Source organism: Pteropus alecto, unplaced genomic scaffold (assembly GCF_000325575.1).
Source record: "Pteropus alecto unplaced genomic scaffold, ASM32557v1 scaffold3, whole genome shotgun sequence".
NCBI classification, from domain to species: Eukaryota; Metazoa; Chordata; class Mammalia; order Chiroptera; family Pteropodidae; genus Pteropus; species Pteropus alecto.
In genome coordinates, this window is record NW_006442484.1 from 13,543,867 (window position 1) to 13,560,107 (window position 16,241).

The window sequence follows — 16,241 nt, forward strand, 5'->3', positions numbered from 1 at the left end:
TAGTCAGAACTCACAGTGGGCAGTACTCAACTAACCAGGAAGGGGAAAATGCCTGCTAGGGTTGACTGAGGGTAGTTTGCTCAGGAGATCTTGGACAAAACAGCATTCTTGGCCACAGACTGAGCCAGGTTTTCTGAAAGCATTGTGCTGTTGGGCCCTAGAGAGCCCCTTGGCCCTCCTGGATGATTTTCAGGGCACATGTGGGGAAGGTAAACGAGAGAAGAACCGACTGAGGCATGACCTATTGACACAACATGCAAATCTTTTTATATGAAAGTATGCAAATGTCATAATTACTTTTGAGTCCATGTTCATGTAGGACAGAGGAGACTCCAAGAGTTCAAAACATGCCTCTTTCAAAATATAAAAGTTAATCACTTTCTCAAATGATCAGGAATGGTGGTCCCATGTTATCATGTTTTCTTTATTGAGGAAGTTAGAAATCTTCCCATTGGGGGAGCACACATGATGTACAGGGTGAGAATTCCTTGCCAGTGGTTTTCTGACCCCATTTTCAAAAAAGGAAAAGTAATACTGCCTTTTCTTCAGTTCTAAAATGTTAACTATGCCTATGAGACAATTAAATATGCCTGTTTCCAGGGAGGCTAATTTAATTCCAGGTAACTGTCTTTGCTATAAACAGCTATAATTTTTCATTTTGAACAGTGGTTCTCGTCTATGGCCATGCTACCCTGAACAATCCCAATCCCGTCTGATTTCGGAAGCTAAGCAGGGTCAGGCCTCGTTAGTACTTGGATGGGAGACCACCTAGGAAGACCAGATGCTGTAGGCGTAAAAAAATAAAATAAAATAAGCTGACAAGATCTTTGAAATCTGTGAGGTCAACCAAAGGTTGCCTCGCCTAAAATTAAATAAATAAATAGAACAGTGGTTGTCAACTGGAGTCAGTTTTATCCCCGAGAGGACATGTGGTAATGTCTGGAGACCATTTTGGTTGTCGTGACTGAGGGGAGGAACTACTGGCATCTAGTGGGTGGAGGTCAGGAGTGCAACTAAACATCCGGCAGTGCACAGGACAGCCTCACAGCACAGAATCACCAGGCACAAAGTAGCAGTAGTGCTGAGACTGAGAAACCCGGGCTGGAAAATATGATTTACATTCTACCTGTATTATTCCACATTTTCTCCTCTCAAGTCAAATACAATCAGTCAAGATTATAAATGGGTATTTAAAATGTTCCCATGAATTTATACATCTTTGTATCAAAATTTGCCCTGTGTTAACAGAGCATTTTTCAATTGACTTTCAGCCCCACTTGGGTTCAAAAAGACACGTTGGGTGTTCTTGTCTCAGCCTGGTTGTGATGGTATTGGTTTCAGGAAGATATGGGCGTTTAAAGTGTAACTGCCTTCTCCTCTCTGCACCTACTCAAAGAAAATGGTTTGCATGTCTCTGAGGACTTGACCCTGAAATAATATCACTTCCATTTCGAAACCAAGTACAGCTTCCTCCTAGGTGCCTCTAGCAGCTTTTTCGATTTTCCTAGAAAAATAAAACAATAAATTGGTTCTGAAAGTTTTTTGGTCACTTTTTTGTGGATAAAATAATGCTGTCACTAAAAGGATGATTTCTTGGTGCCAGTCAGAATTCCAAAAGTGTTAACCACGTGATTTGGGGTGTGATTTGGAAATTCTTCTGAAATTCTACAGACGACCTGAACTTTCATGTGCTGTGCATTGCCCAACTATTACAGAACTCCGAGGGCAGCCTGTCTACATTAGTCTTTGTCTGAATACCAAAACGCTCGGCTGTTATTTCAACTTTATTACATCAGCATTACCCAGCATTCTTTAATAAGAAAGCTGCGAAAAAGATTAAAAGTACTGTTAAGTTTCACATAAATTCAGGACATCATCTCAAGCTTTGAAACATAGCACAATATGTGAGAGTTCAGCTTCTTTTTCTGAAACGTCCCCAGCCTGTGGAAACCTAGTAAATGTGCACAGAAAACAGATGCACCTTTTTTAAAATAAATTTTATTTAAATTAGTTTCAAGTATACAGTATATTGGTTAGACACCTATATAGTTCATAAAACGATCCCCACAATTGCTCTCTCCCTCCCATGACCCTCCACCTAGCCATCATATTAATGCTAACTGCATTCCCTATGCCATGCTCCCCATCCCTGGGACCAGCTATCAACTACTAATTTGTACTTCTTTATCCCTTCACCTAATCCTCCCGGCCCCCCAATCCACCTCCCCTCTATCACCAAATTGTCCACTATATTTGTGAGTCTGTTTTTGATTAGTTTGTTCTTTTCGTTCCTTAGATTCTGCGTATAAGTGAAATCATATGATATTTATCTTTCTCTGTCTGACTTATTTCATTCAGCATAATAACCTGTAGGTCCATCCATGTCATTGCAAATGGTAGGATTTCATTTTTTTTAATGGCTGAGTAATATTCCATTGTATATATAAACCATAATTTCTTTATCCAATCATCTGTTGATGGGCATTTATGATGATTTCTGTCTTGGCTATTATAAATTGTGCTGCTATGAATATTAGAGTGCATAGATCTTTACAAATTATTGTTTTGGTTTGCTTTGGCTAAATACCCAGAAGTGCAATTGCTGGGTCAAAAGGTATATATATATCCGTGATTACAGATGCACCTTTTAAGTGCAATGTTCCTGCATCCACATTCCCAGAGTTGCATTTGACACCAACTTTAGCTAGCAGGAAGTTTTGGAACTCGTTTTTCTCATCCCTTGCCCCATTCTCTCCCCATCACCATCCCCATCCTCCTCTGCCTCAGAGATCTTTGGGAAGGGGAGTGACACTGTCAGTCCCCTTTAGGATTGCTACAGAGCATGTGGATAGGCTTGGAACAGATGATCTAGGGAGGCCCTCCCCTCCACCTTCAGATTCTACGACTCATTAAAATTGGGAAGATACCTGCTGTGCTGTCAGTCCTACTCCACTGTCCTCCCCCACCTTTTGAGAAAATCTCTCCACCTGTCAGGGCACTTAAGTGGAGAATGTCACCATATGACCTCTCTGTCCTTGGCTGGTCGGTCCAGGGGGTTGTCCTCTGATTCAAGGTAGTCCGGCTGGTTGGTGGTTGGCAAATGGAATTCTGGCTCCGAGAGCCAACCTGGAACAATGAGATTTTTCACTTGGCATTGCAGAACAGAGGGATGGTGACAGCCATGGGGACAGAAATTAAAAGGATGTGTCTAGAAGCGTGATGAAGCCAAAGCCTTCCAGGAGTCCAATTTGGAAAGGTCAACGGCGCGTCAAGAGTGTGATGGAGCAGAACCGCAGGGAGGAGAGGCACTACCATGAGAGATGTGGGGTGCTTTGGAGGGGCTGGGTAGGAAGGTAGACAGACAGACAGACAGATATAACCCATGCAGCTTGGGTAGAGAGCAAAAGTAACTGCCAGAGTTCCTGAAAGCTGTTTCCAGGTCATATATCCTTTTATTACACTCTGTTCCCTTGCAGTGTCCTCAGTGGTTTCTGTTCCTTATAGTCATATCAAGGATATCTCCTAAAATATATAGATCTTCCCTGAGTTCCAAATGCCTAGCAAGAAACACGGTCTGTCAAGTATAGAAGCTAAGGAAGAACAGGCTACCTCCTCAACTCCCGCCTCCCCACTGGCCCCCAGTCCATGCCCGAGGTGCGCTGTGGTCTTTTCCTGATGTTATAATTCATGGTGGATGGGAAGGAAGGGATCTTGCTGTCTGACTCCAGAGTCCCATACACCAACTTGTGAAACCTCTCTGTCCAAGACCACTGGCATCAAATGAGACTTCTTACAACTTAATTCCAAGTACAAATCTCTTTCTTAGCCTAAAAACCCACAGTTCTAGGATCTTGACATCCGGTCTTGACGTCTGCCTCTAGGGCAGTCTGATCAATGGCCTCAGCTAACACATGTAGAAGAGAAGTCTGTCCAGTGTGGCTCAATTCAAGGTCCTTCAGAATCAGGAAATGCAAAATTAGTTTTGTAAAAATAAGAGATTTTGAAAATTGTGGAAATTAAAATTAATTGAAGTCCTGCTTCACTGTATTTATTTCCACATTTCTTTAAAAATAGCATCCTGAGCATAACTGATTCTTCTATCAATGGTGCAGGGTCAACATTTTATAGATTCATCCCACCAGGATAATTTTGGTTATTTTTCGATACATGATTGTTGCCGAGGTAAATATCCTGAAGATCTTGCTTGGAGCACCTCAGGATATAAGCATAGCCTCTGAACCACAAGCTGGGGGGGTTCAGATGTGGTCTCGCAACTCACCGGCACCGGCGTGTGAGGCAGTTAATTGCTCTGAGCCCTGGGTTTCTGGCCTGTGAAATGGGAGCAGTAACAACAAGTACATAGAGCAGGGCCTCTTAGTGTGTGTGAATCATCTGGGATCTTGTTCAGAGATGTTGATTCTGATTCAGACCTTCTGGTGGGGGGCGGGCAAGACCCTGCTGTTCTCACAGGCACCCCGGTGATGCCGATGCGTTGCTCTGAGAAACACGGCCTTAGGGTGTTTAGGATTGTGTAGAGTGCTTGTCACTGAGTCACTCGCCAATCAGTGAATGAGTCAGTCCTTTTCCTCTTTACTTTTGCCTTCTTGCGACTCTGAGAGGTGGTGAGAGGCTCGGTATCTTGTCATCTGCTATCCTGCTTTGTTCACTTGGTGCTTGCTGGGCCGTATGGCATAGTGGTCAAGAACACAGACTTGGAGCCAGATAAATAGGTTCTAACCTCCCTCTGTCACCATCTGCCTGGTCTTGGGCACGTTACTTAACTTCATTTGGCTTCTTTTTTCATGGGGATGATAATAGGGTTTCTGTAGAGATTAAATGAGTTAATATATGCAAAGTGCTGAGAACACACCCTGGCACACAGTAAGTCTAAATAAATGTTTGCTGCTATTATTAACATAATTAATGGGGCCAGATGGGAAACATAGTGAGAATTGGTCGGGGGTAGAGCCTGTGAGGAACTGGCAGATACAAGCCAGACCAAAGATACTCAGATTCCAATTTTTAAACTATGTTGGTGGTTGGCAAACTCTGGCCCTGAAGCCAGATTTAGCCCACCACCTGTTTTTGTAAATAAAGTTTTGTTGGGACACAGCCACATCTGTTTGTTGTCTGTGGCTGCTTTTGCACTAAAATGGCAGATTTGTATGGTTGTGACAAACTCTCTGACTGGCAAAGCCTAAAACATTTATTCTGACCTTTTACAGAAAAAAATTGAGATGCCTGAACTACACCATGTCCCAAACAAACCAAGTCTTTCTTGTAGGATGCATTTGGTCAACAGTCCCTTGCATGAATCTCATCAGAAGTCTTTTTAGCTTGTTTTGAAGTTCTTAGATATGTTCTGTGTGACTGTGGCTGGTTGATAGGTAAGCAATATATGGAAAAATGAAATGTGATTTTACTAAAATCTCTGTTACTCTAAAGAGAAAAGCCCAGGCCCTCAGCCTGGTCTCCCTTAGTAGGCAGTCGGCAAGGCTACTGCTTATTCGATAGCTAACACATTGATAATAAAAGAAGGCCTTATATCAGTGTGTGTTTATACTTCTCTGAGCCTCCACAGCTGTCATTTAAGGAGATGCATGCCTGTTCCTTCTGAGGAAATGAGGGCAGCTGTTAGCCTCCTTTACCATTTTAGTTTATAGATGAGGAACTAGCCCAAGGAATGACATGGCCAAGGTTCTATAGCACGTGACGTGACAAATACAGAACTGGGATCAGGGTTCTCACTTGCCCTCTTGGGATCTTGCCTCCCTGCTGCCACTTGCTTGAGAAGCTGCGCCTCTACCCTGGAGGGTGAGTCCATGTTTAGAGCAGGATTCAGAAGCCAGGAAGCAAGGTCTACATGAGTGGCTTACTTGTGTAGCAGGAGCCCTGGGCAAATAGTGGTATAACTGGTAAGTGTTGCTGCTGGCTGCTCATCACACAAATGGGAAAGTCAGCAACAGCCTTGCAGCCAGTTCTACAAAGAGTAAATGTGCCTTATTTGAGCAATTCAAATTGTTTCTGGCTCCAGACCCCAAGGGCCTGGCTTGCCCCACTCCCAGCCTGGTGGTAGCAACCACAGTCAACCAGTGAACTGAATTTGGAAAGCTCCTTTTTATCGAGACATCAAAGACTGTGTGGCTTCAAAGCATCCCCTAAAATGACATGTAGTCCCATCGTTCCGGAAATGTGAGGCAACCCTTCCCTCCTCTCCATTCCTAATTTCTTGCCTTTCTTAATCCATTCTTCACACAGAAGCAATCCAGAGTCATCTTTTTAAAAATGTAAATTGGATTGTGTTAACTTCTTTTCTCAAAAGACCACCCCCCACCAATGTCTTCATTTTAAACTTACAGCACATTATATTTATGATGAAATCCAGTCTTGGTGGAGCGGTGTAGCGAGCCTCTCTGCGAACAAACCACCTCTGCTCTGTACCCACCTGGGCTTTGGCTACATGGGGTCCCTCATGCCACTCCCTCCATCCTGGGCCTCAAGGGCAGACCTCTGTAACAGCTGCCACCTTCCCTGGCTTGCCCCAGTCCTCACCTCCTAGGGCCACCCTATCCCACACATGTGCCCTCAATCAGTTGTCACCCCTCCCTATCTCTATCACAGCCTCCTCTTTCTTCTTTTTATGTAATTGTAATCATTTTGTGATCACATATTTATCTTTTTCTGTCAGTCTGTCCTTAATTGCTAGACTGTAAGCTCTTGGAGGGCTTTGGCTAACCCCTGGATGAGATCGGTAACAATTCACCTGTGCTCTCAGGAGCCCTGGCCAGGATCCAGCTACTGGGGAGTCAGGGTCGGCCACATAGTATGGACCCCATCGACCACAGCAGCTCGGATTTATCTGTAGTACAGATTTGGATTTCCAGTCAGAGTTCACTGGGAAAAGTGTTCAACTGCTTTAAACAATCAAAAATAAAGCTCGAAAGTCTCTAGACTAGGTGACCTCTGAGTCCAAGATAGAATCCCATTTAAAACTGTGTAATTATCTAGCTCACAATTTAGTTGACTTGGGCTTAGTTTAGATTAATGTGAAATTGGAATTGAAAAAAGTTTGGAGAAATGCCATTTTATTTCATAATAAGAATTAACTGCTCTTAGTTATATGTTTTTCAATGAACTGCCAAAAACCTTTGTAATTAAAGAATGTACTGAAATCCTTGAAAAGAACACCTTTTTGTAAGTAAGTTAAACCTTGTCGTCCTGTTTGTTCCTTAATCCATTTGGCCAGACTTTTCTTCTCAGATAATGTAGAGATCAACCAGATAAATTTAAACCTACTTTAAGTCAAATTGGCTTACATTCTGAAATAATAAAATTGGAATCAGTTTTGCTGGGAAACCTAATGTGATTACAGCTCTTAGGTCTGGTTCCAACCAGAAGAGCATTCAAAAGCATCCCTGTATCTCGCTGCCCCAGTTTATTCCCTTTGGGGGAAAAGTCAATCAGAAAAGACCTTGTCATGGTCCCTTGAGACCAAACTTGCAGAGGCAGGGGGTACTCTGCTTCATTTATTTATTAATTTTTGTCTGGCTCAGTTCCTGGCACATGATAATGTGCAGTCACATTGCAGAACCATTTCCTCAAATTCAAGAGCAAGTTCGAGGGGCTGGGGGGACAGAGAAGAGAAACCCAAAACAAAAAGAACTATCAGAAGAGAATCATCGTCTTTTAAGATTCCAAGGGCTACAGTCCAGGGGACTCGAGGATTTTTCAGAAATAGTGTTGGTTGTGTGCTGACTGTAACCTTACTACCACGTGGCATCTGTCGTAAGCACATCAGTGCTTGAGGAGCAGGTGTGTACAGGAAGGAACACTGAACTAGAGACCCTTTGGACAGCCTTTTTTTCTGTCACATCAGCCTAGTGGTCTGCTCCCTTTTTCTAAAAGCAAGCTTTCTGTTATCGTAAACCCACTGAGGTTTTTACATGTTATTGGCAAAAAGAACACATTCACCTTGTTATGATGTCGATGAGGAAAAAGTCCATTCCCAATTGGGTCCATTGTCTCTGTGGAGCGTGCACATTCTCCCCATGTCTGTGTGGATTTTCTCCAAGTCCTCTGGTTTCCTCCCACATCCCAAAGATATGTATGCCAGGCGAACCGCCGTGTCTGAGTGTGTGCGTGTGCATGAGTGGCCCCGCAGTGAGAGGGTGTGCTGTCCAGGGTGGGTTTCTGCCCAGAGCCACGTCAGGACAGGCTCTAGCTGCCCATGACCTGACCTGGAATAAGCAGGATGGAAAAGAATGATCGCGCTTGTTTTTACTCATCTTTCTTAAATGTATGGATATCTCTTATTTATTTCAGTGTTTAATATTAGAAGTGTTTTGGGTCTTTATTTAGAAGTTTGGTGATATCTTTGTGACCAGAAATATGCCACAGGAACTTAACTCTTGTTTGTATCAATTAGCCTGTGGTAAAATGGATTTCGATATATGTCATTTCCCTTAAAGTCATTTCCCTTAAAGACAGGTTTCCAAGAAGCTGTCGTCGACATTGAATGAGTACTTTCTGTACTTTTGTTTCGGCCTGAAACGCTGATTGGAGACAGTTTGGAGCAGCTGCTGGAGTCCTGGGTGGGAAAGCAGCCTCCCAGATTCTAATTTCAGCTACAGCACTCGCTGGCAGCTTGTCCTTGGAATTCATTTGCCCTTGGGTCTCGCTTTCCTCGTCTGTAAAACAAGGCAGAAGACTGGATGTTCTTTTCTTTTGCTCCCTAGAGTTCCATGATTCTATAATCTAAACTCCTCTTGGCCTTCTCTGATTCTTTCATGAGCAAGGGCACAGAGAAGACAGCCTATAAGACAACTTTATGGGCCATCGGAAATAGGGCAAAGGGATGATAATTGGGTCAGGCCAGACACAGAGTCCATAAAACCAACTGCCCGAGGAAAGGATGAGGTTGCTGTGACTTGGCATCCATGTGTATAGAAGAGATTTAAGGGATTTGTTGACAGTAAGCTCATGTGAGGCAACAGTGTGGGGAGCTGCCAAAAATTGATAATGGACCTTCAGTTGAGGCATTACGTGTAGAATGAAGGGCTGACAGTTCTCATCCACATGAGCATACCTAGCATGCTCCAGTCCCTACTAACGCTCCGAGTATGTGGGTGCACTTTGTCTGCACTGGCGAGCGCACCTGGACACTTGGAGTGCCAAGAGCATGGATTGTGGACACAGACTGGTGGGGTTCCACCTGGGCTCTTCATTGACCAGCTGTGTGATCACAGGCAAGTGACTTGGGCTCCCTGTGCCTCTATTCCTTCACCGGTAAAATGGTGGTAATAATAAAAACCTAACTTTAGGGTTTTTATGAAGACCATATGAATGAATAAATATAAAGCTGTTAGAACAATGCCTGGTATTCATTAATGTCTATATTAGTTTGCTGTTATTATTATCTAGGCAAATTAGAATGTTTTGATTGGAAGGAGTAAAACTGTGGGGTGACTCAGAGCCATGCTTTAGGAAGACTGATTGAAGGAGCCGGCATGTCTGGCCAGGAAAAAAAGGGCTTGATTGAGGCTGCGGGTGGGTGGGCAAGGACTCCAAAGGAGTGTCTAACAAATGAGGAATCAGATTTGTCCTGGATAACCCTCAAAAGGACAGAAAATAGGCTGCTTAGTGAACTTGCTGAGCTTTCAAGGAATAACACGAAGTGTAAGTCAACTGTCCAAAGATGAGGTGAGCCACCTGGGAAGCCATTAGCCACCCATTGCTATTGGCTGAAGGAACGTTGGCAGGGTTTTGGGAGAGAGGTGTCTCTAAATGCCAGGGAGACGCTGAGCTGCTGAATTGTACTGGAAACCCAGAGATTCTGTATTTGCAGAATGCGAAGGAGAGGGACAGAACGGGGAGAGACAGGAGAGAATACTTCAGGGAGGAAAAGCGTATTCATAGGCTGGTGGTAACAAGAAAATATGTGACTGCTCTTTTGTCAGGGCACAGCTTTACGCCTGAAGCAACAGACACAGCCTCGGACTACACAGACCATATCTAACTCACGGACATTTGTGTTTAGCTAGCACAGTATTTTTTAAATTGGAAAAGTTGCCATTTGGGAAGGTTCATCTGGAAAGCTGGAGTTCCGGCTTCTCTTAAATGTAGACGGTGTGACAAATTGGACTCTCATTCCTCACATGCCAAAACTTGGCTGGGGCTGAGTAGTGGCTGCCTTTGTGGTTGGATTAGGGGTCGTTCCAGGGATGGCAGTCCTTTCGGGGCCTTTTCTAACCCCCTACATGACCCATTTGGTCCCCAGAGGTATTTGAGTTTGTGACCTTGCACTAGGGAGGCTAGGAAGAAGCCATCATCTCTGGCTAGTCCTCTCAGAGAATAGGTTTCTCCTGAAGAGGTTAGGGTTAGAGAAGAAACTTTGAATGGAATGATGAAGTCCATGATTCTTCTGAGCCAGATCATCCATTGAATGGCCTGTTTGGGAGTCTGTCAAGTTTTGAGGCATAAGGGTGGGCAGAGAGGAAGACCGAGGCCCCCCTTTAGCATGTGCCTGTAGCAGGAACTCCAGGTTCTTGAAATCTGTGTGCTAGACTCTGAATGTTTTCTTCTTGTCAGCACCTGGCCCGCGAGCTGTTTCCAGCTGACAGCCTGGCCCCGATGTGGGCTGCCAGAGCTGCTTCTGCCAAGTTGTCTTGTGGTTGAAACTAGGTTTTCTTCTTTGGGTTGGCAGTTGGGGTGTATAGGAAGAGTGTATAGCAACTGACTCTGTATCTGGGACTTGGAGCCTGTCAGCTTATTGCTCTTACACAATGTAGTAAAGTCTTCAGACTTTTTCCCACCTGGGAGTGGAAACCTCTCTTTAGAACCCACTGATAAACCCTCACATGGCTATCGTTCCAAGCAGTAGCTCTGCTGTAGGTCCGTGTGGGAACCTGGCGTCATCCTCTGGAGTAGCATTGATTTATGGGGTGCTTTGTTGAAATGACTTCCAGCTTATGTTTTAAGGAAAGGCAGGAAAGCTTAAGTTGGTTTTTAGAATCTAGGTCAGTGTTAAACGTGCCTGATCGTTAAGTTTCAGCTGGGAACTTGTTACACGTCCGGACCCTGGGGACCCTGTTCAGCCTCATCTGAACAGAATCTCCAGGGAAGGGTCCTGGGAATTATATTGAAAAGAAGCACAGGCTCCAGGTAATTCTTTTAAACAGGCAAGTTTGGGGAACACTGTACTAGGGAATCACCAGTTTTCCTAGATCAGAAAAACCTTAATCGCCTCCTTTACACACATGTGTGGCCACCAACCATCCCATGCTGTTGAAGACACGTTGTACCAGGCTGCTTCCTGTGCTCTCACCCTTTGCTTCCCAGTGCAACCCACCAGCCCCATGGCCCATCCCCCAATGGCCTGCCTTTTATTTCCATGGTGATGGCATAGCAAATTGCCTGAATTAACCCATGGGAAGGTGCAGTCTTGTTGGTATGAATTCCATTGAAGTCTCTCTCAAGAATCCTTGCCTTTTCACTCAGTGCTCAAGTAAGGATTTGTAGAGATTTGAAGTTACAAAGCACTTCCACATAGCCTCAGGAAGCATGTGTCAGTGTTACAGGTGATATAGCATCCTTAGATAACATTCAGAAGAAACAGAGCCACCTTAAGGTAGGGGTGAGTTTCTTGACATCATCCTTTCAACCGTGGCATTGATATTTTAGAGAGGTTGCAGCCGGTCCAAAGATTTGCATAATGAATGGTAGAATTTTAGGCCTTGTTGCAGGTGGTCACAGAGGCATTTGAGGGGCCTTAAAATGGAGAGTAGTTTTCTGGAGACCCTCAGGAGAACCACCAGTTGTCTACTCTGTCTGTGACTGGCAGTCCTCCCAGAGGCATAAACAGCTGAGTGCAAATTACTGCAGCTGTGAGAAGAAAACATAAAAGTCTTGTGGGTGAAAGAGGCCCCTTGTGCTCAGCCGAGGGTCTCCTCTAAAAGCCAGAGGCTGAGGCAGCCAGCGAACATCCTGAGGAGGGTGGGGTGCTTCTGTAAGGTTCCAATCACTGCCTGCAGCTCCGATAGCGCTGGGATGAGTTCATTTGTAGCTCTTAGTAAACACAGCTGTTGTGGTTGTAATTCGCCTTGAGGCTTTTTACTATTACTCCTACCCTAACAGTTTGGCAACTGATATGGGAACAATGATGTTTAGGGATGGGAAAATGAGTTGCTGTCTGAGAGCAAGAGAGAAGAGCAAGGGCTGTCTGTAGCCAAAGCCATTGAGCCAGTCCAGGCATGTGAGCAAGCCCCAGAGATGAGGAGGAGGCAGCCTCCTGGGTAGTGAGTGGGAAGTGGGTGACCGAAGGGCCTAGGTACCCAAGGGCCTCAGGTACAGCATGGGGAGAAGCCAGGTGACTAAAGCAGAAAAGAATTACAAAAGTCTTGCAAGATTGTTCCCTTCTAGAGAAGGAAGGGTTAAGATCATTCTTGAAAAGAGAGGGAGCCATAACGCCTCTGAATTTTTTAATGGTCTGAAAGCACACTGGCTTTTTCATTGTGACTAGGCACAGATTTATAAAAACAACTGAGATACTATATTGATTCTGATATTTTACTCCAAATAGAACATTGTGAAAGCACAGCTTATAGGAAAGCTGTTTTGCGTGAGAATTCTAGGCATAGTCCAGATTCTTCCAAAAGCACAGTCACAACTTAAAGGGACTGACTTGTACTCGGCCATGCTATGCAGCAGTTGGTTGGCCTGAGAAGACACAGGTGCACTGTTAAATTCGGGGATACTGAGGACTGTGGCAAAGCCCGGCGGTATCGCCACACACTGCCTTGCAGTGTCTCAGCCCAGCCAAAGGTGTGCAGTCCCAGGAGACTCGAAAGGCTTGGGAACATTGCCAAGGGCATCACCACCCTCCCAAGATGAGAAAGGCTTCCTGGGAGTAGGGGAATTTGTATGTCTTCCTTTGGCTCCGGAATGCAAATCCCGGAGACTGTCCCAGCTTTGTGCTGGGAGAATGATGTTCATCCCCCATTGGCACTGCTGGGCAGGGGTCAGACACACCTAAAAAAGGGTGGAGTTCCCTGTGGTCCTTACCTCAACCCTTGTTTAGAAACTCAGCAAAGAAAGCAAAATCATGGCAGCGAAAGGAAATAGAAGTGTGGCTTTCTGGCTGTTTCTTGGAGAGAAAAGCAAATTAAAATTATTGTTTTACAATGGAGGTGGAGAAGCAACTCATAAATCTGGGAATGGCATTCAAATAAGCCAGTCGAGTGTGTTGGACCAGTTGAAGGAAGCTTGCCTTCTTTCTTTTGCTGTCTACACCGCCATGGAGAACAGGTACATGAGGTGTTAGTGTGAGGTGGCGCCCAGGCGGCTTCCCATGCCAACTGGAATCCCTGAGGAATAATTTTTGGTAGAAACCGAAACTGTGGGATTTACCCTGCAGAACCTTCTACATCAGTGCAGAGCCCCATCATTGAGACTTTAAAAGAGGCCCTGCAAGGGCACAGCTTGCTGATGGAGTTTTATATCAAAAATACAGATCGGGAACATGTCTTACAACGTAGAGTGTTCGTGGGAAGCAGACTCTATCATTTTGTTATAAGAAGAGGTTTTATGACATTGAGAAACAGATAAAGCAATTTAGAAAGTATTTTTTAAATGTAATAATGTGTGCACTTCTAAAATCACTTAGCATCTATATGTAGGTTCACAAATAAAATTCATATAAGGAACATATGTTCATAAAATCTGGCTGTGCAGCCCTAAGTACTGAATGAGTCCATCTGTACTCATGATAACTTGGGACCCCCCCCCCGCCCCGTCACCCTGAGAATCCTGATGCAGCCTCCAGAGACAGCGGAACTCCAGGGAACACTGGCGTTATCCCTGCTCGGTTGGAATTTTTACAGCTGGCTGCCCTTTGCTTCTCCCCTCCCTGATTCTATTTTTGACTAGATTGAGCTCCTTGGGGAGGAGGTGATGATAATGGCTAATAAAAAATTTGAGTGCTTCCTATGTGACGGGCCTTGTCCTTGAAACAACGCTATCAAGTCAGTACTGTTGTTAACCCCATGGTCTAGTGAAGCAGCTGAGGCAGATGGAGGTTCAGGTCCTGCGGATAGTAAATGGCTGAGCTAAGATTTGATTTGAAAAAGCATGTACTGCAGCCACCACGCTGGACCACCTCCCCAGGGGTGGACACTCTCTGGGTTCAGCTTCTCCCTCTCTCTCCTGCCCATCCCCTCCAATGCCAGGGGGCTGACTATATCCATGATGGCATGGGACCTATTTCAGGAAGTAGTTCTTTATGATTCTTGGTTGGAGACTTAAAACCCTTTATGAAGGACTAATCAAACCAAATGGGTGAAACTATTTGCCTTTGTCTCAAATCTAAAGGTCAAACCTTTTTCTATTATATTTATAACGCTTGTTGTCATCTGGAACCAGTTATTACGAACTTACTTACATATCTGGACTTGTAAATACATGTCTGCCCTTGAGGAGCTTGGGGAGACAAATACTGACCTAGACAAGTGAAAAGTGGGGGAAATTTTTAAACGAAATTGAAAACTGGGTGAAAGAGCTGGGTTTCGCCTAAGCCCAAATGGCTTTCGAAGAAGTCAGGAGTTTGAGGCTGGGACTTGTAAGGCATGAGTGAGGTCCGTGGGTGGGTCGGGGGAACTCCATCACATTTCCTTGCTTAAGTCACAACACATCTCCTCGAGGGGAGGCGAACGGTAGTGGCGGTGGGAGAGAAGAGGCCCAGGAAGCTTGGAGCTAGGTATTTTTATCCTCTGTCCAGACTTCTGGGGAGTTGCATGACCCTAGATTGGGAGTCAGGGAGAGGCCACTCCATAGGGTCCTGCTTGTCCTCAGCACAGCCCCAGAAGACACCATGCCCACTGCAGGAAATGGTGTAAAGCAATGCGCAGACCTATTAGTGATCATTCCAGGTCCTCAAAGCCTGCTAAGGTTTGTTGAGCCCTCCAGATGGTGCCAATGTACTTGCAGTGAATGTCAGCTGGGCAGGAGCTTCCCAACAGCCCCGTGAGGCAGCACCATTGTCTGCATTTTACCAGGAGGAAACCAGGGCCTGCGAGACGTGGAATGTTAACCTACTGCCAAAGAGAGGCTGCCTCCAGTTCAAGGACTTCCTTTCTCCTCCCTCCCTTTTTTCTTTTTTCTTCTTCTTTTTCTTTCTTCTCTTGACCTTTCTTCTCTCTTTTCCTCCCTCCCCTCCCCTTCAGTTCCTTTTTCCATTTAGAAAAAAAAACCATTTGATTATTTGCTAGGGTTGGTGCAGATCATTTGCTGGGTTGATGTAGAGAATTTGTCCTAAATCAGACAGTGTCCTTTTTATATTCATATTCTTAAATCAGTGATGATGTTTATGTGGACCGAATTGGCATTTGGACAATTTAAACCAGTGGCAGTTTGAGTAACAACTCAAAGGAGAAGCAGAGGTGTAGCCACTCATGGACAGATCTCTCACTGTTTGGACCAGATAGTAATTCCTTCTCAGTGACCCCTAAGTATAGCACATCACCTGGTCAGCAAGGGCCTTATTGGTGAGCCTAGGGGGAAGTAGCTGGAACTAGCAGGCCTCCTTCCATCTTGCAGCTGAGGCCAAGGTCCAAAATATGAAATTAGCTTTGCTTGCTTATATTTTGTGAGATGTGCTGGCTCTTGCAAGATCATAATCCAAGGAGAGGGCCCCCAAAATGGAATTCAGTTAGCAGCCATGGTGAGTATTCCTACCGATACCAAAGTGATAGAAGTTCGGTAGACCCAGACTGATCCCAGTTCTGCTTCACTTCATGTGTCTGAACTATGTCCGTATCCTTCACATGGACTCACAGCACCTCTTCTGCCTGCCTTCATGGGACTGGCATGAGAGTCAGACAAGAGATAGTTGAGAAAATACTTTTTGAACTGTCACATTCCAGTTCATTCCTCTGATCCATTAGAAGTACATTAAGCTGGAATGAGCAGAGTGACTCACCAACAGTGAATCAAACAAGAGCTTACTTCTCTCACGTCGAGTCTGGGGGTCGGCAGCCCAGAGTGGGGACGTTTCTTCACATTCGAGTCACTAAAGACCCAGCTCGCTCTATCTTACTGTTCGTCATCTTTGGCATGTTAGACTTACTGTCACAAGGACTCCTGCAGCTCTAAGCATCATGTCTGTGCTCAAAGCAGAAAGAAAGATAAAGGGGCTGGACCCAGACACATTTGTTCCTTTTATCAAGAAGCAGAAGCTTTTCCTGGTCCTC

At 44.8% G+C, this 16,241-nt stretch overlaps 1 protein-coding gene and 1 pseudogene across 8 annotated transcripts in view; both read left to right on the top strand.

Annotated features, from left to right (window-relative positions):
• The window catches only part of MGAT5 (mannosyl (alpha-1,6-)-glycoprotein beta-1,6-N-acetyl-glucosaminyltransferase), a 330,189-nt gene that overhangs the window by 243,327 nt on the left and 70,621 nt on the right, over positions 1 to 16,241 (top strand). The window lies entirely within an intron of this gene.
• LOC112470662 lies at positions 675 to 793 on the top strand (annotated as a pseudogene).